Source organism: Bubalus kerabau, unplaced genomic scaffold (genome assembly GCF_029407905.1).
Source record: "Bubalus kerabau isolate K-KA32 ecotype Philippines breed swamp buffalo unplaced genomic scaffold, PCC_UOA_SB_1v2 scaffold_40, whole genome shotgun sequence".
In the NCBI taxonomy this organism is placed as follows: domain Eukaryota; kingdom Metazoa; phylum Chordata; class Mammalia; order Artiodactyla; family Bovidae; genus Bubalus; species Bubalus kerabau.
In genome coordinates this window covers 1,601,342-1,622,859 of record NW_026577894.1, presented here as the reverse complement: position 1 = coordinate 1,622,859, position 21,518 = coordinate 1,601,342, and the positions used below count along the sequence as shown (strand labels likewise).

The following is a 21,518-nucleotide window of genomic DNA, read 5'->3' as shown; positions in this document are numbered from 1 at the left end:
GCCCCTCAAAGTGGGAAGAGGCATGTGATGCTAGGGGAGGTTAAAGCTTTGTGAGATGGGGCAGTTAGAAGACAAACAGTGTGGGTGTGAAGGACAAAGAACATTCCTTTGAATATCCCCAAACTTTTTGGCACCAGGGACCAGTTTTATGAAAGGGGATTTTCCCCATGAATTGGAGAAGTGGGGATGGTTTCAGGATGATTCAAGTGCATTACATTTATTGTGTACTTTATTTCTATTATTATTACATCTGCTCCACCTCAGATCATCAGGTATTAGATCCCGGAGGTTGGGGACCCCTCTCTCAGCTCTCTCTCCAGGGCATGGCTATCAGGTCACTGAGGCATTTTCTCTGTTTGCCTGTCATTACTTAGAGCCTTCAAATAAGAGAATTATCCCCCCAAACAGAAACATTCTCAAAGAAACAGTTTCAAATCTGTGTATATTGCTGTGAGTGGGTGATGTTTTCTACTATTATTAGGTTTGAGTTTCAAGGGTACCTGATTCCCCTTTGAATTCTAGCACTGCCTCCTCATAGCTGCTTCATTGAACCACCTTTTGGTGTGAATCATTGATAGAAGCTAGCCTTCCCATGTGGCTCAGTGGTAAAGAATCCACCTACCAATATGGGAGACACAGGTTTGATCCCTGGGTCACGAAGATTCCCCTGGGAGAGGAAATGACAACCCATTCCAATATTCTTGCCTGGGAAAATCCTATGGACAGAGGAGCCTTGTAGGCTACAGTCTGTGGGGTCCCAAAGAGTTGGATATGACTGAGTGAATCTCTATTTGATTACTAATGTTTTATCATTTTGAAGATGATTTATTAAAATTATGTAAACATCAAGGTATGTTCATTCCCATTAGTTTTTTGTGGTAGTGGTTGTTTGTTTGTTTTGCTTCTTGGCCACACCATGTGGCATGTGGGATCTTAATTCCCTGACCAGGGATTGAACCTGTGACCCCCTGCATTGGAAGCTCAGAATCTTAACCACCGGACCATTAAAGAAATCCCATCATTAGTTATTATAATAAAATTCCAGACAGAACAAAGCCTTGAAAAAAATACAAGCACTACAGGACAGCCAAGTGCCACCTTAAACTTCAGAGATTTTCCCATGTTGAGTAAAGACGTGAAAAAAATAATTGTTTGAAATCTTAACAGCTGGCCCCATGATTCCTTTTTGGGAAGAGGAAGGAGGGAGCTGTCTCCTTGGGGGAAAGCCACTGAGGAGCAAATGCTACAGGCACCTGGACTCCAGGGGAGGGAAAACCTGCCAGGCTGGAGATTAGAGGAAGAGTTTCTTGTTTCTGCTCCTGCAAGGAGAGGAGAGTAGGGGCAGAGGGCAGAAAGGAAAGAAATAAGACCATGAAAGAAAAGCCAGCCGGATGGATGGAAGCTGAGCCCGGGCAGGGGAAAATGACATGTCAGTATTAGATGGTAACCCAGCCATTCCCAATCAAATTTGTTCCCTATTACTGGGATGTAAAGCCTGACTTCCATCTCTTTAGGAAATTGGACTCAATTTACACATGGAAGCAAGATCTCAGTAGTGTAGAAACCAAGAAAGCCCTTCAGGACTATTTACAAAAACCAAGGTGGGGAGGGTGGGACTTCCCTGGCAGTCCAGTAGTTAAGACTTCACGCTTCCAGGGGGTGAAGGTTTGATCCTTGGTAAGGGAACTAAGATCCTACACACTGAACGTGGCCAAGGGAGGGAAAAAATGCTATCCTTAAAAATAAAACCAAGAGGGGCGGGCTTTGGGCTTCCCAGGGCTGGAACTGGGACCCAGCTGAACTGACATCTTGTTTTTTCTTTCCTTTTCCCTACCAAGTTAAGTATAAAAACAAATACCTTTTTGTCTCACGCTCAGCTTTTTTTTCTTGAAGGTTAGAAGTCCTCACTTTCCAGGTTTTGATTTAGCCAAGGATTTCAAAAAGCTTTCTGTTCACAGCGTTCAGCTAAATACAAGTAACAAAAGCTTACCTGCTTACTCTAATTGCTTTAGATTAAGACCTTATCTTGCCTGGTTCTCCTTCCCTTAACTCCAGCCTCTGTGGTTACCGTCTTGACCTCCTTCCAGGATAACTTGATTCTTAATGTCCTGATTGTTTTTTTTTGTTTTTGTTTTTGTTTTTTTTTTTTTGATATTTTAATTGTTTCTTTATTTTTAAAAGGTAGTTTTATAATTATAAAATTTTTTTTTAATTTTATTTTTAAACTTTACATAACTGTATTAGTTTTGCCACATATCAAAATGAATCCGCCACAGGTATACATGTGTTCCCCATCCTGAACCCTCCTCCCTCCTCCCTCCCCATTCCATCTCTCTGGGTCGTCCCAGTGCACCAGCCCCAAGCATCCAGTATCGTGCATCGATTGTTTTTTAATAGTCTTTAAGCTTTCTCACTTTTTTCCCCCCATCTGGATTAAGAGAGGAGGAGAAAGGAGTATTCTCTAAAGGAATTCATGGTTCATGTCTAAGAAAAAACAATGGTTTAAGAATTGGGAAACCCCAGGTTCTGGCCTTAGCTCTACTGTTGACCAGCAGACACTCAAGCTATTTCTAAAATAAATTAGAATTGCATTTTTTTAAATAACTGAGGTTTCTTTTAAATATTTAATTTATTGAGTATTTATTTCACTGCACTGGGTCTTAGTTGCAGCACATAAGATCAATCTTCCTTGTGGCATGTGGGATCTAGTTCCCTGACCAGGGATCGAACCCACACCCACTGCATTGGGAGCAGAGAGTCTTAGCCACTGGACCACCAGGGAAGTCCCTGAAATACCTCTTTAATGTCTCTTCCAGGCTAAAGTCTGAATCTCTGGACCCTCATAGTTTCCCACCACATTTACTCTCTGCTTTCCCCCAGTACCAAGAAAGAATCAAGTGTATTCATGAATCCTAATTCCAAATCATTAAAAACTGGTTTCTGTTTCCTTTTTTTTCCTTCAAACTTTAGAAAACCTAAATAATTAAAACAAAAGAACTTATAAAACATAGTTTATACAGTGGTTTTCTTGCAAGCAGTCTTTAATAGACTTCTTTCAAATTCTGACAAATACACTAGGTGTTTGGCTTGGATATGCAGGACTAAAAATATCTAAAGGAGAGATTTTTAATTACTTAGTTCAATCCGTGAAATTCCTCCGAATTCTATCTGGAAGAAAGAATAAGAAAGAATATGAGGGACTTCCCTGGTGGTCCAGTGGCTAAGACACTAGTCCCACTGTAGGGAGCCTGGGTTTGATCCCTGGTCAGGAAACTAGATTCCACATGCCAGAGTGAAGACCTGAAGAAGCCAAATAAATAATGATAAATAAATAAAATTTAGGAGCAAAACAACAATATATATTTTTTAACAAATAGAATATGGGCTTTGCAGTCTGAGAGACCTGGCCTTTTTCTTTTTCATGGTAGCAAGCAAACAGGATTTATTTCAGAGAGAAAGTACAAAACTCTCAGCATAGACACAGAGGAGGTGAAGTGCCCCAGACCGGGACTTTGCAGTGCAACTTTAGATAAGTTACTTAACCTCTCTGAGCCTCAACTTCTAAAGAAATTTCCCTGTTTCATTCATACTTTTTTAACTTTATTTTTTAATTGCAGGAAAATCGCTTTACAATGTTGTGATGGTTTCTGCCATAAAAACATGAAATGCTTCACCAATTTGCATGTCATCCTTGAGCAGGGGCCATGCTAATCTTCTTTGTATCATTCCAATTTAAGTATATGTGCTGCCAAAGTGAGCACTGAGCCTCAATTTCTTCATCTATGAAATGGGAATGATACCTCCCTTGCAGGACTGTTGTGAGGATCACATGCCAGGTATATATTAAGTACTCAATACATGTTCATGTTCTCCTCCATTAAACACCATCTTATTTTTTACTTTGCTCACCAAGAGCACACGTTTGGGCCTGAAACAGCCTAGGTTCAATGGCCTGATCCCACAATTTTAGCAACTCGGTGATTTGGGATAAGTTGTTAACAATCTCGGAAGCACTGTTTTCTCATCTGGAAAATGGAGTTAGCACCAACAGTGCCCAGCTCCAGGAAGCGTTCATGAACTAGTCACATCCATCAGAATCACATTAAATCACCATGGAGACAGCAGGGATACTGAGAGAGTGCTGATGCTGAGTGGCTGCTGAGTTGCTGATGAGGGGTCAGCCAGGTGGCCAGGAGGAGGCTCCATCCTTCTCTTTCTTGATTTTACCTTTACTTGCCCCACTTTTCTTTTTTTAAATATTTTAAATTATTTTATGGCTATGCTGCTGCTGCTGCTGCTAAGTCGCTTCAGTCATGTCCGACTCTGTGCGACCCCATAGACGGCAGCCCACCAGGTCCCCTCGTCCCTGGGATTCTCCAGGCAAGAACACTGGGGTGGGTTGCCATTTCCTTCTCCAATGCATGAAAGTGAAAAGTGAAAGTGAAGTCGCTCAGACGTGTCTGACTCTTTGCGACCCCATGGACTGCAGCCCACCAGGCTCCTCCACCCATGGGATTTTCCAGGCAAGAGTACTGGAGTGGGGTGCCATCGCCTTTCAGTTCAGTTCAGTTCACTTCAGTTCAGTCGCTCAGTTGTGTCCGACTCTTCGCGGCCCCATGAATCGCAGCACGCCAGGCCTCCCTGTGCATCACCAACTCCCGGAGTTCACTCAAACTCACATCCATTGAGTCAGTGATGCCATCCAGCCATCTCATTCTGTTGTCCCCTTCCTCCTGCCCCTAATCCCTCCCGGCATCAGAGTCTTTCCCAATGAGTCAACTCTTCACATGAGGTGGCCAAAGTACTGGAGTTTCAGCTTTAGCATCATTCCTTCCAAAGAACACCCAGGACTGATCTCCTTTAGAATGGATTGGTTGCATCTCCTTGCAGTCCAAGGGACTCTCAGGAGTCTTCTCCAACAGCACAGTTCAAAAGCACCAATTCTTTGGCGCTCAGCTTTCTTCACAGTCCAACTCTCACATCCATACATGACCACTGGAAAAACCATAGCCTTGACTAGACAGACCTTTGTTGGCAAAGTAATGTCTCTGCTTTTCAATATGCTATCTAGGTTCGTCATAACTTTTCTTCCAAGGAGTAAGCGTCTTTTAAATTCATGGCTGCAGTCACCTTCTGAAGTGATTCTGGAGCCCCCCAAAAATAAAGTCTGACACTGTTTCCACTGTTTCCCCATCTATTTCCCATGAAGTGATGGGACCAGATGCGATGATCTTAGTTTTCTGAATGTTGAGCTTTAAGCCAACTTTTTCACTCTCCTCTTTCACTTTCATCAAGAGGCTTTTTAGTTCCTCTTCACTTTCTGCCATAAGGGTGGTGTCATCTGCATATCTGAGGTTATTGATATTTCTCCCGGCAATCTTGATTCCAGCTTTCCATCGCCTTGGTGGGTCTCAATTGCAGCATGTGGGATCTTTCATTGTGGGGTGCGGGCTTCTCTCTAGATGTGGCTCCCGGGCTCAGTAGTTGTGACTTGCAAACTTAATTGCCCTGTGGCTTGTGGCATCTTAGTTCCCCCACCAGGGATCAAACCCTCGTCCCTTGCATTGGAAGGCAGATTTTTGACCACTGGACCACCAGGGAAAGCCCCTCCCCACTTTTCTTTGTCTTTCTCCTTTATCTTCTCTTTCAGTTTCTGCTGTGTGAAAAATGGTTGCATCCAGAGTGGTATGATATGTAACCCATATATTTTCTTTCCCTGCATGGCCTCCATAAATCGTGTGTCTGTGCATGACTCCTTCTCAGTGCTGGGTTTTTGATTCCACATCCCCAGGTAGAATACTGTGTGTTGAACTCTGTGCCATGGATTTGGTGCTGTGCGTCCTCCTTTGCCTCGGATACCTCCAAGATGAAAAGACCTAATTGCTAAGAATCCTGGGGGCAAAATTAATTCTCAGGAAGGACCACGACTTAGCATCTTTGCATTTCTCTTTTACCTCGGAAAGAGCATAGTCTGCTTGTTCTGTCTTGGGGCCTCTTGTTTGATCATGCTATGCATAATAAATTAATGTGGCATTTCCAACAGGAGTAATTCTACTTACTTCTTTCCCCGAATATTTAGACTGTGGCCAAATGGCTTCTTGTTTTTACTTAAGAGTTAAACAAAAGGGACTTCCCTGGTGGTGCTGTGGTTAAGACTGTGCCTTCCAATGCAGGGGCTGCAGGTTCAACCCCCGATGGGGGGACCAAGATCCCACATGCCTCACTGCTCAAAAACCAAAACGAAAAACAGAAGCAATATTGTAACAAATTCAATAAACAACTTTAAAAATGGTCCACATCAAAAAAATTCTTAAAAAATATATACGTGTGCATATGTAGTCTATATGTATGTGCATGAGTATAACCCTTTGTACTAAATAGTTTGGCTTTTTACAGCAAACTACATTAGAAGCCAATTTGTTCAGACATGGATGCTTTGAAATGTAAATTCATAGTCCCTACTAACAAAGAACCATAGGAATTCTATGTTCTGTGCACATGTGGCGGCACAACCCGACTTTATGCCACCTATTTGGGAGGCTGAATGGTATATTATATATATATATATATATATATATCATATAATCTTGGACTTAAATTCCAAAGCCCTGGCTAGAATTTTCTGCTTAGCCTTTCCCCCACAACTGATGGTTTTACCCCAGAGCTAAAGACAAATGAAGAACAAAAACAGGCCTGTTGCTGTGTTGATTATTTCTTGCTCACCTCTATTTCTCTATTAAAAACATTTTTTAAGGTATATATTTTTTAATGTGGACCAATCTTTTTCAATGGCCACATCATACAGCATGCAGGATCTTTAGTTGGGGCGTGCAAACACTTAGTTGTGGCATGCAGGATCTAGTTCCCTGACCAGGGATGGAACCCCAGCCCCTTTGCATTGGGAGCTCGGAGTCTTAGCCACTGGACCACCAAGGGAGTCCCTAGACCCATTGTTTCTTGACTGCTTTCCCTTCGTGCCTGTAGTCCTTTCTCCCCTTAAGATCATTAATTACTGAGACCTGTTTAAGGGCAAGCATTGTGGCCAGGTTTAGATCACAAAATGTCTTGGACCAAAATGAGGTCAGGCTTGATTATCTTTCTCCAGGGACCCCCTCCCCTGTCTGCTTACAACACCCAATGTTGACATAAAGGAAATTTCCAGTTATTTCAACCAGATCATCAGATGCTGTGGACCAAACTCAAGACTGTTAGATTTGTAGTCTGTATATTTCCTCAGGCTTCCCAGGTGACTCAAGTGGTAAAAAAAATCTACCTACCAATGCAGGAGATACAGGTTTGATCCCTGGGTCAGAAAGATCCCCTGGAGGAGGAAATGACAACCCACTCCTGTATTATTGTCTGGAAAGTTCCATGGACAGAGGAGCCTGGCAGGCTACAATCCACGGGGTTGCAAAGAGTCAGACACAGCTTAGCCACTGGACGCACACACACACGCATGTAATTTCCCATATTTTGTCTTTCCTCCTGTGATAATGGGCATTAAAGTCTTAAAATGAGGGTCTACGAGCTTTTTTTCAGGGACAACCAGGAAGGGTGGTGGCTGACTAGCCCACTCAAGATGGCTGTTCCCTTGCTCTCTGTCCGTCCCTTGCCCGACCAGTGCCTGCTTCATTTACACTTACTCTGGCCTTCCTACATACTTGCCTTGGGCACCAGCTAGTGGTTGTTCTTATCAAAGGGGCGGTGAGGTGTGTGCCCTTCTGTTGGTTTCCCTGGTAATTGATGAGCCCATCTGACATCAACTCCCCTGTAACTGGCAATCTCCCCCTCCACCAGGAGCAAAGACTGCTGCCACGTCCTGAAGGTGTGTGCTGCACAGCGTGGGAGGTCGCTCCAGGACTTCGCTTCAGACACAGAAGCTCCCCATCTGTCAAACCACTGAAGTCTCTGTTGCCTGATCCATGTGTGCATGCTAAGGCACTTCAGTCAGGCCTGACTCTTTGCAACTTTATGGGCTGTAGCCCGGCAGGTCCCTCTGTTCATGGGATTCTCTGGTCAAGAACACTGGAGTGGGTTTGCCATTCCCTTCTCCAGGGGATCTTCCTGGTGCAGGGATCGAACCCCCATCTCCTGTGTCTCCTGCATTGCTAGTGGATTCTTCACCGCTGCGCCACCGGGGAAGCCCTCTGTTGCCCAATCCAGGCTTTCGTCAGTCTTGAAGCTGGGCAAATGCAGGCTTTGTAGGCCTGTGAGGTGCAGTCCAACAGGTGGGCATAAAGAGACCAGGTTCCAGAGCCCCTCAGGAAGGGGTGAGACACTTGACAGCTTGGGGTGGTGGTGACAATTACCAAGAGCAGAGGTGGTGGGGCGGGGGAGTCCCTGGGACCTGCCAGGGTGGAATAGGAGAGTTTGAGAGGAGCCTGCCTGGGCCTGTGGATCTCCCCCGGGGGGACTTAGGAGAAAGGGTTCATCAAATACACTGATAAATATGCTCTGCACCGTAATAGGATTCCATTTGAAACGGTTGCAGCCGAGGTGTTATGAGCCCATTCTTGTGTGACAGAAAGCTAGGCTGTTCCTCCATTTCGAAGGTATTATTTTATTTTCCTTGTTCCTAAAATAGCACAAAGGAAGGCTTCTGTTTGTTCTTTTACCTTGTGCTAATCCTAGAGCAACATGAATATGCTGACTGTACATGGATCTTGAAACAACAGCGAAAACTTCCAACACGGGAAGACAATTAATTCCCACTCCTTTCCCCTTTCCTCTTGGATTCCAATGACTGGCTGTGTTTAACCCTAGTTTTGCCTACTCTTTCCCAGAAAAGTCACAGCTAACATGCATGGATCTACTAGCAGGAGCATAGATTCAGTAGAATGTGGGATTCCAGCTTGATTCTCCAGGGGCTGACATCTCATCAGAGAACTAGTCCTGAAGAGCCTATGTTCAGTGCTGAGTTTGGGGGTCTGTATGATAATGGCTTCAGGAATGCAGCTGAGACAAAAATCCCTGAGAGTTGAAACACTCAAGCTTCTTGGAGAAGGTGGGCCTCCATGGATAGATGTAGAGAAGGAGTAAAGAGAGCAGGTGAGTAAGTCAGAAAGAGCAAAACAAATATTGTATATTAATGCATGTATGATATGCATTATGGCAGGCTACAGTCTATGGGGTCTATATGACCAAAGTCACGACCAAAGTGACTCAGGATGCATGCACCACACATATATACAGAATCTAGGAAAACAGTACTGATGAACCTATTTACAGAGAAGAAATGGAGATGCAGATGTAGGGAATGGACTTGTGGACACGGCGGGGGAAGGAGAGGCTAGGACAAATTGAGAAGGTAGCATTGATGTATATACACTTACTCACTCTCAGAGTCACTCAGATGTGTCTGACTCTTTGAGACCCCATGGACTACAGCCCGCCAGGCTCCTCTGTCCATGGGATTTCCCAGGCAAAAATACTGGAGTGGGTTGCCATTCCCATCTCCAGGAGATCTTCCCAATCCAGGGATCAAACCTGAGTCTCCTTCATTGCAGGCAGATTCTTCACCATTTGAACCACCAAGGAAGCCCCATGTATGCTCGTAACATGTGGGAGGCTGCTATAGAGCACAGGGAGCCCATCCTGGAGCTCTGTGATGACCTAGAGAGGTGGAATGCGGGGCGAGGGAGGCTCAAGAGGGTAAGGGGATATATACATATATACCATTATGGCTGATTAATATTGATGTACGGCAGAGAGCACCACACCATTGTAAGGCAATTATCCTCCAATTTAAAGATACATAGAGAGAGAGATAGGCAGGTGGAGGGTGCAGGCGAGAGCAGCCTGTGTGGCGCATCTCTGTGGAAGAAGAGGGACCCAGTTCACTGGAGACAGCAGTCATGGCTGAAGCAATTTCAGATTCAGTGAAAGCCTAAGGTAGGACTTTCCCCAGATTAATGGAAACCCTGTGTGTTGCAAACATATCCATCAGAGCATTAGAGGGAGGTAACGGATGACCTAACTCCTGGGGCCTGCCAGCTGAATATGGAGTCGGGAGGGGGACAATGTTCGGAGAGGCTCAGCCTCTGTACATCTGCTTGCTCTCCTGTGTTGCTCTGCCCAGTCGGGGCTGAGATAAGAATGCGTGTGCCCCTTCCTGCTCCCTGTAAACTCAGCTCGTATGAGGTCTTTCTCTCACTCTCTCCCTTTCTCTGCCTTTTCTGCTCACGGCCAGATGTTGAGAAGTCCTTCCTCGCTGTGAGTTTTGGATGGAATGTCCACGTGCGACATCAGTCTTTAGTGTGCATGCCCAGATTAGCAGGGAGGGTAAACGATGGGAACTCTAGCAATACCCACCTGGTCTGAGGATCACGAGTCTCCAGGCCCAGCTCTAACACTTTTTAGCTTCTTGAATGCTGGCATTTCAACTACCTGCTCTTTAGTTTCATTTATTTGTAAAATGGAGACATTAATACCTCCCTAGCTACCTCACACAGTTTCCTTGAGGCTCAAATGAAATATGGGTGTGAAAGTGCTTTGGAGACAAAGAAATGTATTTATTAGGAGTGACTCAATAGTTGAGGGGTGAATGAGGGGGAAGGTGGTAAAACTGGGACATCTCAATAAATCCCATCCCGTCCTATGATTTTATAAAATTGTTTTACACTACTTTGTCGTTGGTCAGTAACTAGGTTGTGTCCGCCTTTGGCCAACCAGCCTCTCTGTCCATGGAATTCTCTGGGCAAGAATACTGGAGTGCAATGCCATTCCTTTCTCCCAGGGATTTTCCCAACCCAGGAATTAAACCCACATCTCCTGCTTGGCAGGTGGATCCTTTACCACTGAGCCACTAGGGAAGCCCTTTATATTCCTTCAATAAGTTGAATTAGATAGCTTTTCCTGCTGTTCTAACAACTCTCACTGTAGTGGTATCTTTTCTTCCTCCCTAGATCTCCTTACATGCAGAACCCAGGGCCTCCCTACATGTTCCAGCTCACCTTGCTCAGCTTCCTCACCAGCCACTGGGTCTCCCAGCCACTGAAGCAGCAACAAAAACTCTCACACAGCATCTCCAAAAGCTCTCTGGACTTCAGTCATCACCCCAGGCCTTCCAGCAGCAGCTGATGTAAAAAATGTGAAAAGAGTTTTCCAAAAACGACAAGATGCTCCACACAGAGACTTGGATGTCACTTGGCTCCTCGCTTAGAAACAGCTTAGGAACCTTATTGTGAAAGTAAGTCCTGCAGTATTTCAGGAACAGGCATTCACAACACAAACGTTGACATATTTACAAACTTAGGAATGTGATGATAGACACCGTGGCGTGGATAAAGGGACATATGATAAGTGTCCTTGGTGAGGTTGGCTGTGTGAGACCAGGTCCGAGAAGGATATAACCAGCACATCCCCAGGGCTCCACAAGTGGTTTAGTGATGGGACGATTGACCATGGTGTCATAGTTTGCTGGGGCTGCTGTAACAGAACCTTAGCCCGTTTAGGCTGCTGTAACAAAAGTGCCATTGATAAGTGGGCCTCCCTGATGTCTCAGAGGTAAAGAAACAGTATGCAATGCAGGAGACTTGGGTTTGATCCCTGGGTTAGGAAGATGCCCTGGAGAAGGAAATGGAAACCCACTCCAGTATTCTTGCCTGGGAAATCCCATGGACAGAGGAGCCTGGTGGGCTACAGCCCACAGGGTCACAAAGAGTTGGACACGACTGAGTGACTAAGCCACCACCACAATTGATGAGTGGCTTAAAAACAACAGACATTTATTTTCTGGAGGCTGGGAAGTCCAAGATTAAGATGTGGGCAGGGTTGGTTTCTTTTGAGGCCTCTCTCTTTGGCTTGCAGACGGCTGCCTTGCCCACAGACTGTCTTCCTTCTCTGCTCGCCGATGTCCTAATCTTCTCTTACTGTGTATATGCTAAGTTGCTCAGTCATGTCCGACTCTTTGGCACCCCATGGACTGTAGCCCGCCAGGCTCCTCTGTCCATGGGATTCTCCAGGCAAGAACACTTGAGTGGGTTGCCATGCCCTCCTCCAAGGTGATCTTCCAGACCCAGGGATCGAACCCACATCTCTTATGTCTCCTGCATTGGCAAGCGGGTTCTTTCCCACTAGTGCCACCTGGGCCTCTTATTATATGGACACAAGTCAGATTGGATTAGGGTCCACCTGTATGACTTTGTTTAACTTTAATTACCTTTTTGAAGACACTCTCCTAAGACAGTCACTTTCTGAGGTCTTGGGGGTTAGAACTTCAACATAGGAATTGGGGGCGGGGGTTACAACTCAACCCTTAACTCACACTGTGGGCAAGGTAAAGAGAATCAAGATGAATGGAGAAGCCACTGGGAACTATTAACAGCAGAAGCTTCCATCATCCTTGGGCCTGGAGAAACAAAAGAGAAAGGGTGTGCTATTCCTAGAACCCATCCAGAGCTGTGGTCATAGGAGAGGGGCCGCCCAGCGTGGGTGCTATATGACAGAGGAAGGCACCCATGGTGGAGACCAGGCTCTGGCAGGGAGGGAGGGAGGGGGAAGACCCACCCCTCTCTCTCCCCGCCCTTCACACTCCTCTCTTCACACTCTTCTTCTACTCAAAGTGCTTCCCTTTGGTCAAGAGCCGAGAAAGAGGCACTGAGAACAGCAAAGCCTGGGGGCTGCAGCTTGTAGATGTCAGGCTTTGAGGCAGGGAACGGGATGACAAGTGTGGCCAGGGGTGGGAGGGGAGTGGTAGGATTTGAGTGGGACGAGGAAGAATCACCAGCTCAGTGGAGAAAACAAAGACATTTCCAAAGGAGGAATTAATTATGCATACTCAGTAACATAAATGGGCTTTAAAGTATCATTGGAAAACAGAAAATGCTACTTAGCTGCAAAAAATATTAGTCATCCATTTGAAACTGAACCACGTATTCATGTAACCATTTCCAGTCCCAGAAGTTACTATTCTAAGATACTTGTTTGCAGAAGTAAAGCCGAATGATAGAAAAATAGGTTTGTCAATCTTGTCATGTTGAACACTTATGTTTTTAAAGTGGGATGGGAAGTATTATTGGAACGGTTTTGGAATAGAAAGCAGCTCTCTGACTCAGGAGGGTGTCTGTATGACCACACCCATCAATCGTCACAGCATGGTTATATGAACTGGGTACGACCCCTGTGTTATCGCGCTGGGTGCACCATAACAAAATACCATAGGCTGGTGGCTTTGACTACAGAAATTTGTTTTCTCACCACTCTGGAGGCTGGAAGCCTGAGACCCAGTGTTGACAGGGTGGACGTCTGCTGAGAGCTCCCTTTGGGAGCTCCTTTTCAGTGTGTGCTCACACGGTCTTTCCTAGGTGACTCTGCAGGGGGAAAAAGTGAGGGGGATGGAGGGAGGGGGAGAAAGAGCCGTCTCTTGGTGTCTCTCCTTTTTTTTTTTTTCCTTGCTGCTGCTGCTGCTAAGTCGCTTCAGTTGTGTCCGACTGGGCGACCCCATAGACGGTAGCCCACCAGGCTCCCCCGTCCCTGGGATTCTCCAGGTAAAAACACTGGGTGGGTTGCCATTTCCTTCTCCACTTCTTTTTTTTTTTTACCTAAGTTCAAATCATCCTGACTTTATGATCACAGAAATACTATAAATATCCACAGTTGGTGAACACTGTTATAAAAAATACAGATAGAAGGGTGGATAGAGAGCTGCATAGATAGAGTGACTGTAACAGGAATAGGCTCAATCTGCACATGCTGTTTTTAAAGTATAGTGTTGAATTTAGTGTTACTTGAATTTAAAAAAAAAATTATTTAATCACACCAGGGCTTAGTTGCGGCAGGTACAATCTAGTTTGCTGACCAGGGATCAAACCCAGGCCCCCTGCATTGGGACACAGGCTTGATCCCTGAGTCAGAAAGATCCCCTGGAGGAGGAAATGGCAACCCACTCCAGTATCCTTGTCTGGAAAATCCCATGGACAGAGGAGCATGGCAGGCTACAGTCCATGTGGTCGCAGAGAGTTGGAGACGACTGAGCGACTTAGCACACACTCATGCATTTCCCTAAAGGCTCCACGTCCAAATACAGCTGCTCTGGGGGTTAAGACTTCAACATATGAGTTTTGGAGGGGACCCAAACATTCAGTCCTTAACATCGCACGTAGTGATATGAAATAGATGACACTTGATATGTTGATACTGATAGTCATTAAATCAATAAAACTTCATTGCACACCTACTGTGCACCAGAATCTCTGCTAGGCTCTGAGATTATAGGTAGAAGGAAAAAAAAAAAAACTGCCTCGGTCTTTAATGAGTTTATAACTTGAAGAGAGACAGAGAAGCTGTTAGAACACAGTGGTCACTGCCAGGAGAGCCTGAGCATTTGTGCTAAGTCACTCGGTCATGTTTGGCTCTTTGAGACCCCTTGGACTGTAGCCCGCCAGGCTCCTCTATGGATGGGATTCTCCAGACAAGAATACTGGAGTGGGTTGCCATTTCCTTCTCCAGACCTAGGGACCGAACCCACATCTCTTGGGTCTCCTGAACTGGCAGCGGGTTCTTTTCCACTAGCACCCCTGGTGACTCAGATGGTAAAGATTTCACCTGCAATGCGGGAGACCTGGGTTCTATCCCCAGGTCAGGAAGATCTCCTGGAGGAGGGCATAGGTACCAGTATTCTCGCCTGGGATTTCCATGGACAGAGGAGCCTGGCGGGCTGCAGTCCATGGGGTCGCAAAAGAGTCAGGACATGACTGAGTGACTAACACTTTCACTTTCTGTTCAGTGCCTCCTGGGAAGCCCCAGAGCTCCTAGACAGGACGAATAAACCACTCCCTGGGGGCAGCAGAAGTGATGTGCAAGCAGAAACGGAGGATGAGGAGTATTGGATAGTAAACATGGGGTGGGACAGACAAGGGGGAGCATTCAGGATTGAGGAAGACGATACACAGAACTAGGGTGACCAGGATCCTGGTTTGCCCGGGGCTGTCCTGGTTTTAGCACTAAAAATCCCACATCTGGGAAAGCTCGGGGTCGCTGAGCCTTATATGCTGCTGCTGCTGCTAAGTCGCTTCAGTCGTGTCCAACTCTATGTGACCCCATAGAAGGCAGCCCACTCGAACTCGAAATGAAAAAGGAGACGTTTCAACAGACAACACAGAAAGAGAAAGGATCATAAGAGACAATTAGAAACAACTGCATGACAATAAAATGGATAACCTGGAACAAATGGACAAATTCTTAGAAAAGTACAATCTTCTAAGACTGAACCAGGAAGAAAGAGAAAATATGAATAAGTCAAGCACCAACACCAGTCACAAGCTCTAACTATGAACAGATCAATCACAAGCACTACTAACTGGGATCAAAAGTCTCCAACAAAGAAATGCCTGGGACTTCACAGATGAATGCTCTCAAATGGTAGAGATGTGATAATACCTATGCTGGTCAAACTGTTCCAGAAAAATGTGGAGGGAGGAGCATTCCCAACTCATTCTGCGAGGCCACCATCACCATGAACCAAAAGGAAGCAGAAATGCCACACAGAAAAGAAAGTTACAGGCTAACATCACTGATGAACATCAACGCAAAAATCCTGGGGAAAATTGTAGCAAAAACCAAACAAAAACACATGAAAAGGATCATACACCAAGTTCAAGTGGGGTTTATCCCAGGGATTCAAAGATTCTTCGCTATCTGCAAATCAATCAATGTGATACACTATATTGACAAACTGAAAGATAAAAAGCATACGATAATCTTGATCGATGCAGAGAAAGGTTTTGACAAAACTAAATACCAGTTTAAAAAGCACTCCATAAATGGGCATGGAAGATACCTACCTCAACATAAGAAAGGTCATATAGGAAAATCTCTCAGCAAACATTATTCTCAATGGTGTCAAAATGTAAGCCTTTCCTCTAAGATCAGCATCAAGATCATGGTGCCCACTCTATTTCTATTAATCAATAGAGTTTTTAAAGTCATAGACACAGCAATCAGAGAAGAAAACGAGAAAGAACGCATATTGGAAAAGAAGAAGTCCATCTGTCATTGATTGCAGATGACCTGTTTCTATTCATAGAAGACCCTATAGGTAGAACCAGAAAATTACTAGAGCTAATCAATGAATTTAGTAAAGCCCAGGATACAAAATTAATACACAGAAATCCTTTGCAGACTTACAGCACAACAAGAAAAATCAAAAAGAGAAACTAAGAAAAAAGTGCCATTCCCCACTGCAACAAGAAGAATAGCATAGCTAGGAATGCTGCTGCTGCTAAGTCACGTCAGTCACGTCCGACTCTGTGCGACCCCATAGATGGGAGCCCACCAGGCTCCCCCATCCCTGGGATTCTCCAGGCAAGAACACTGGAGTGGGTTGCTATTTCCTTCTCCAATGCATCAAAGTGAAATGTGAAAGTGAAGTCGCTCAGTCGTGTCCGACTCTTCGGGACCTCATGGACTGTAGCCTATCAGGCTCCTTGTACATGGGATTTTCCAGGCAAGAGTACTGGAGTGGGTTTCCATTTTTCTTCCCCAATAGCTAGGATTAAAGTTACCTAAACAGACAAAACACATGTATGCAGAAAGACAGGCTGTATGATGAAAGATAGCCAAGTTGAAACAAACAGATAGAAAGATATGCCTTGTTCTTGACTTGAAAGAAATCAATGTTGTGAAAATGACTATACTACCCAAAGCAATCTGAAGATTCAATTCATCCCTATCAAACAACCAATGACTTTTTTTTTTTTAAAGAACTAGGACGAACAATTTTACAATTTATATGGGGGGAAAAAAGACCCAGAAGGGCCAAAGCAATCTTGGAAAGAAAGGTGGAACTGGAGGAATCAACCTTCTGACTTCAGACTATACTATCAAGACACTATGGTACAGGCACAAAAGCAGAAACAGAGGGCAATGGAACAAGACACAAAGCTGAGAGATAAACCCACACCCCTATAGGCATCTTTTCTTTGACAAGGGAGGCAAGAATGTACAATGGAAAAAGGACAGAAAAGAGAGCCTCTTCAGTAAGTGGTGCTGGGAAACTGGACAACTACATGTAAAAGAATGAAATTAGAACGCTTCTTCATACTATACACAAAAATAATTCACAATGGGTTAAAGACCAAAAGTAAGGCCAGAAACTATAAAATTCTTAGAGGAAAACATAGGCAGAACACTCTTTGTCATTTATCACAGCAAGACCTCCGAGAATGACTGAAATAAAAATAAAAATAAATGGCATCTAGAGAAACTTCAAAGTATATAAGCAGCAAAGAAAACTATAAACAAGATGAAAGGACAACCCTCAGAATAGGAGAAAGTAACTGTAAATGAAGCAATTGACAAAGGATTATCTACAAAGTACACAAGTAGATCATCGAGCCTAATATCAGATAAAAAGCAACCAACTGAAAAGTGACCAGAAGACATGAACAAATTTATCCAAAGACGACATTAAGAAGGCCACCAAACACATGCGAAGATGCTCCACATCACTCATTACTAATGAAACGCTAATCAAAACTACATGAGGTATCACCTCACACCAGTCAGAATGGCCATCATCAACAATTCTACAAATAATAAATGCTGGACAGGACATGGAAGAAAGGGAACCCTCTTGCACTGTTGGTAGACATGTAAATGGATACAGCCACTATGGAGAGGGAATGTAGGTTTCTTTAAAAAGTAGGAATAAAGCTACCATATGATGCAACAATCCCCTACTGGCCATATAGCCGGAGAAAACCATACCTCTAGAAAGACACATGCACCCCAATGTCCACTGCAGCACTATTTAAAATAGCCAGGGCATGGAAGCAACCTAATATCTATCAAGAGAACAATGTATAAAGAAGTCGTGGAACATATACACAATGGAATATTACTCAGCCACGAAAAGGAACAATACGAGTCAGTTTAACTGAGGTAGATGAACCTAGAAACTGTGATACAGAGTGAAGTAAGTCAGAAAGAGAAAAACAAATATAGTATACGAATGCATACACATGGAATCTTGTAAAATGGTACTGGTGAATATTTGAAGGGCAGAAATAGATACACAGATGTAGAGGAAGGACTTGTGAACTCAGCTGGAGAAGGAGAGGGTGGGATGAATTGAGAGAGTAGCACTGAAACATCACCTACTACCATATGTAAAATAGCTAGCTAGTGGGAAGTTGCTATATAACATGGGGAGCCCAGCATTGTCCTCTGTGACGACCTAGAGGGTGGGATGGCGGGAAGTGGGAGGCAGGCTCACCAAAGAGTGGATAATATACTTATGGCCTATTCGTGTTGTTGTATGAGGAAAACAAACCAAACAATGTAAAGCAGTTATCCTTCAATTAAAAATTAATAAATACAATCTGAAAACTATCCTTCAACACTTTTGTACTGTCGTCTAAAGCTATATGGGATCATCGTCTATTCCTAGCTATTTTTCCACTATAAGTGCTTATAAATGTCATTAAAGGTTTTGAAAATATGATTTTAATAGCTACACAGTATTGCTTAATATCTCACACATAAATAATAACATTTCAGTCTCAACATAGAAACATAATACCAAAAAAGGTTTCCATTTTAAACTAAAGCTTGCATTTTAATTCAGTTCAGTGAGAATTCCTCTGAAGGCCTAAAATTCTTATGAAAAGTACATTATGTGGAGTCCTTCTTGCTTTCATCTGTTATGCCGTATCCTCATTTACTTCTAAGGACTCTTGGACTTTTGACATTTTTGCCTGAGGCTGTAATTTTTGACTGAGATAAAATCTTAAATTTAGATATTAAGAATGTCAAGAAGCACTCTTGTAAGTGTGAGTCACTCAGTCATGTCCAGTTATTCGTGACCCATGGACTGTAGCCCACCAGGTCCTCTGTCCACAGAATTTTCCAGGCAAGAATATTGGAGTGTGTAGCCATTCCTTTCTCAAGGGGCTCTTCCTGACCCAGGGGTCAAACCCTGGTCTCCCGCATTGCAGGCAGATTCTTTACCATATGAACCACCAGAGAACCCTGACCCGGGTGTACACGGATGTAAAAATCCTCAAAAGAATATTAGCAAACCAAATTGAAGACACATTAAAAAGAATCATACACTATGATCAAATGGAATTTATTCTGTGCCTGCAAGCATGATTTAGTATTTGCACATCAATCACTGTGATACACAATATGAGCAAAATTAAGAATGAAATCATGTGATCTTCTCAATAATTGCAGAAAAAGCTTTCAACAAAGTGTAACATCAATTTTGGTACAATCTCTCAATACAGTGGTTAAACATGGAACATCCTAAAGGGTATATAAGACAAGCCCACAGCTAACATCCAAGTCAGTGGTAAAGAGGTGAAAGATTTTCCTAAAAGATCAGGAATAGTACAAGGATGCCCACTCTCACCAATCTTGTTCAACATAGTAGTGGAAGTGTCCTACCCAGAATAACTAGGCAAGAAAAGGAAATAAAAGCATCCCCATTGGAACAAATGAAGTTACACTGCCACTATTCGATTATGACAGAATTTATATGAAACCATAAAAACTCCACCAAGTAACAAGTATTAAAACTAATAAACTCAGCAATGTAGCAGGATATGAGCCATCAGAGAGAGAACAGAACAGTACCATATACAAATGCATCAAAAAAAAAAACAACATGAAATAAATTTTACCGACGAGCAGAAACACCTGTACAATCACAGGCTCCAAGACATAGAGTCTGGATTCAAATCCCACCTTACACTGACCTGCAGAGTGACCCAGGGCAAATCACACAATGATCTGAGGCTCAACATATTCAACTGTAAAATGGACACAAACCCAGTATCTCCTCCCAGGGCTGTGAAACTCCAAGGAAATGCTTATTTAGGCCCGGGCATTGGAGTGTATCCGGGAGCCTCTCCTTGTATGAAACTCCTCTAGAACTGGGCTCTTCTGATCCTGTGGGTGAGGGTCAAGTGTAGAGCCTGGGAGCCAAATGGGACTGGACAATGATGAGGACAAAAAAATATACTAGTTCTGTGTCAGGGAGGGAAGCCACCTCCTTTCCAGATCTCAGAGTGGGGCCTGCACCGAAGGCCCGGGGGATGTACAATCAGATGTGAACCCCGAACCGCCCCCCCCCCACCCCCAGCAGGGATGGAGCCTTCCTGGCAAGAACCTTCTCTCTGGTCCGGGCTTCAGTGTGATGTGGTGCTGCTCCCTGAGTTCTCCAGGTCTCCACCAGGCAAAGAGCTCTTGGGACTTGGAGGTCTATTAAACCACAGGTGCCTGAGAGTCAGAATGACACAAGGGCTAACAACATTGAAAATTAGCTATATTTAAAAAAATGACAGAAGTACAGACAGGGCAGGGTATGAGAAGCAGAAGGATTGACTACCTCGCGAGCCTTTAGCAGAAATATCTCCACACCAGCTCAGCAGAGCCCACAGGAGGAAAATATAATGGAAAAGCAGGCTATGGGTATATCTCTACACTGCTGGACCCAGGGACCCAAGTCCCAATCCACCAACATCATTTTGCATATCCAGACAGCAAGAGGGAGAAACACAGACCTTGCCTTAGGAAGTCTCAGCCAGACTTAATATTGGGGTTGCTGAGCATGGTTACATGGTCACTAGGCTCACCCAGTCCCTCCTCTCTGCTCACATCCTCTGTCCTCACAGAAACATACATGGTTCACTACAGAGGACCCTCTGAGGGTACTTGTGTATACTAGAAACAGGCAATGGTGAAGTGTGAAGAGAAGACACAGAAACGGAAACATGCTTCTGGGGTGCTGTACAAATTTCCAAAGATCTGAAGTTCTTGATACTTGGCATTTTTAAAAGAAGCTTCTTAATGTGTAAACGCAGAAAGGATATTTCCAGGAGAAAGGACAAAGGAATCGTCCCATTGGGACAATTTGGTGTCCATGTGGGAAAGTTAGTTGGATCCCTACCTCAAAAGACAGCACCAAATCAATTAGACACATAGTAAAAACCAACAATTGAAGGAAAAACTTGACAAAATTTCGAACCATTTTTGATGAGGGAATATCTTTTCTTTAAATTGAGGTATTGTTGATTTACAATTTGTTTAAGGTTTACAGCAAAGTGATTCAGTGATTCAGCCTCTCAGGTACTTCCTTGGACAAAATTCATTCCCTTTGGGAGGCCCCTAGGCCATGCCCTCTACTCAGAACAGCTAAGAATCCTGAATAGGCAAAGCAGCATGTCGTGGTGCTCAGTGAGGGTTTTTAGACTGAATAAACTATTCTAACACGATACAAGGAACAAGCCCAGAGTTTAAGAGAGGATCTCCAAACCTACCTTCCAAAAGGAGGTCTTGCTCCCTTGAATGTCAGTGCGTGAAACAGCGCTTGGGAAGGGAAAAGGTGTGTCATGAATATTTGGTCTGCAGAGGAGACAAAGTGGTGTGTAGAGATGATGTGCAGGCATGTCCCAGGACACTGAACACACGGACAGAGTGACCGGACTCTCAGCCCTGCTCTGGGGGCATTGCACTCTCTCCATCCCTGACAGAGCGTGAGCAGCTCACACGTGTCTTGGCGAGTATGGTCACAT

General features: G+C 44.2%; 1 long non-coding RNA gene and 1 other non-coding gene across 2 annotated transcripts; both read right to left on the bottom strand.

Moving 5' to 3' along the window:
* Nucleotides 1–3,654: 3,654 nt before the first annotated feature.
* LOC129640784 (U6 spliceosomal RNA) lies at nucleotides 3,655–3,761 on the bottom strand. The gene has a single exon (XR_008708987.1). It is a non-coding gene; the product is annotated as a U6 spliceosomal RNA (small nuclear RNA).
* Nucleotides 3,762–19,053: 15,292 nt separating this feature from the next.
* On the bottom strand, nucleotides 19,054–21,504 carry LOC129640756 (uncharacterized). The gene is made up of 2 exons (XR_008708958.1): nucleotides 21,264–21,504; nucleotides 19,054–20,223 (listed from the first exon to the last, which is right to left on the bottom strand). It is a non-coding gene; the product is annotated as an uncharacterized LOC129640756 (long non-coding RNA).
* Nucleotides 21,505–21,518: the final 14 nt, after the last annotated feature.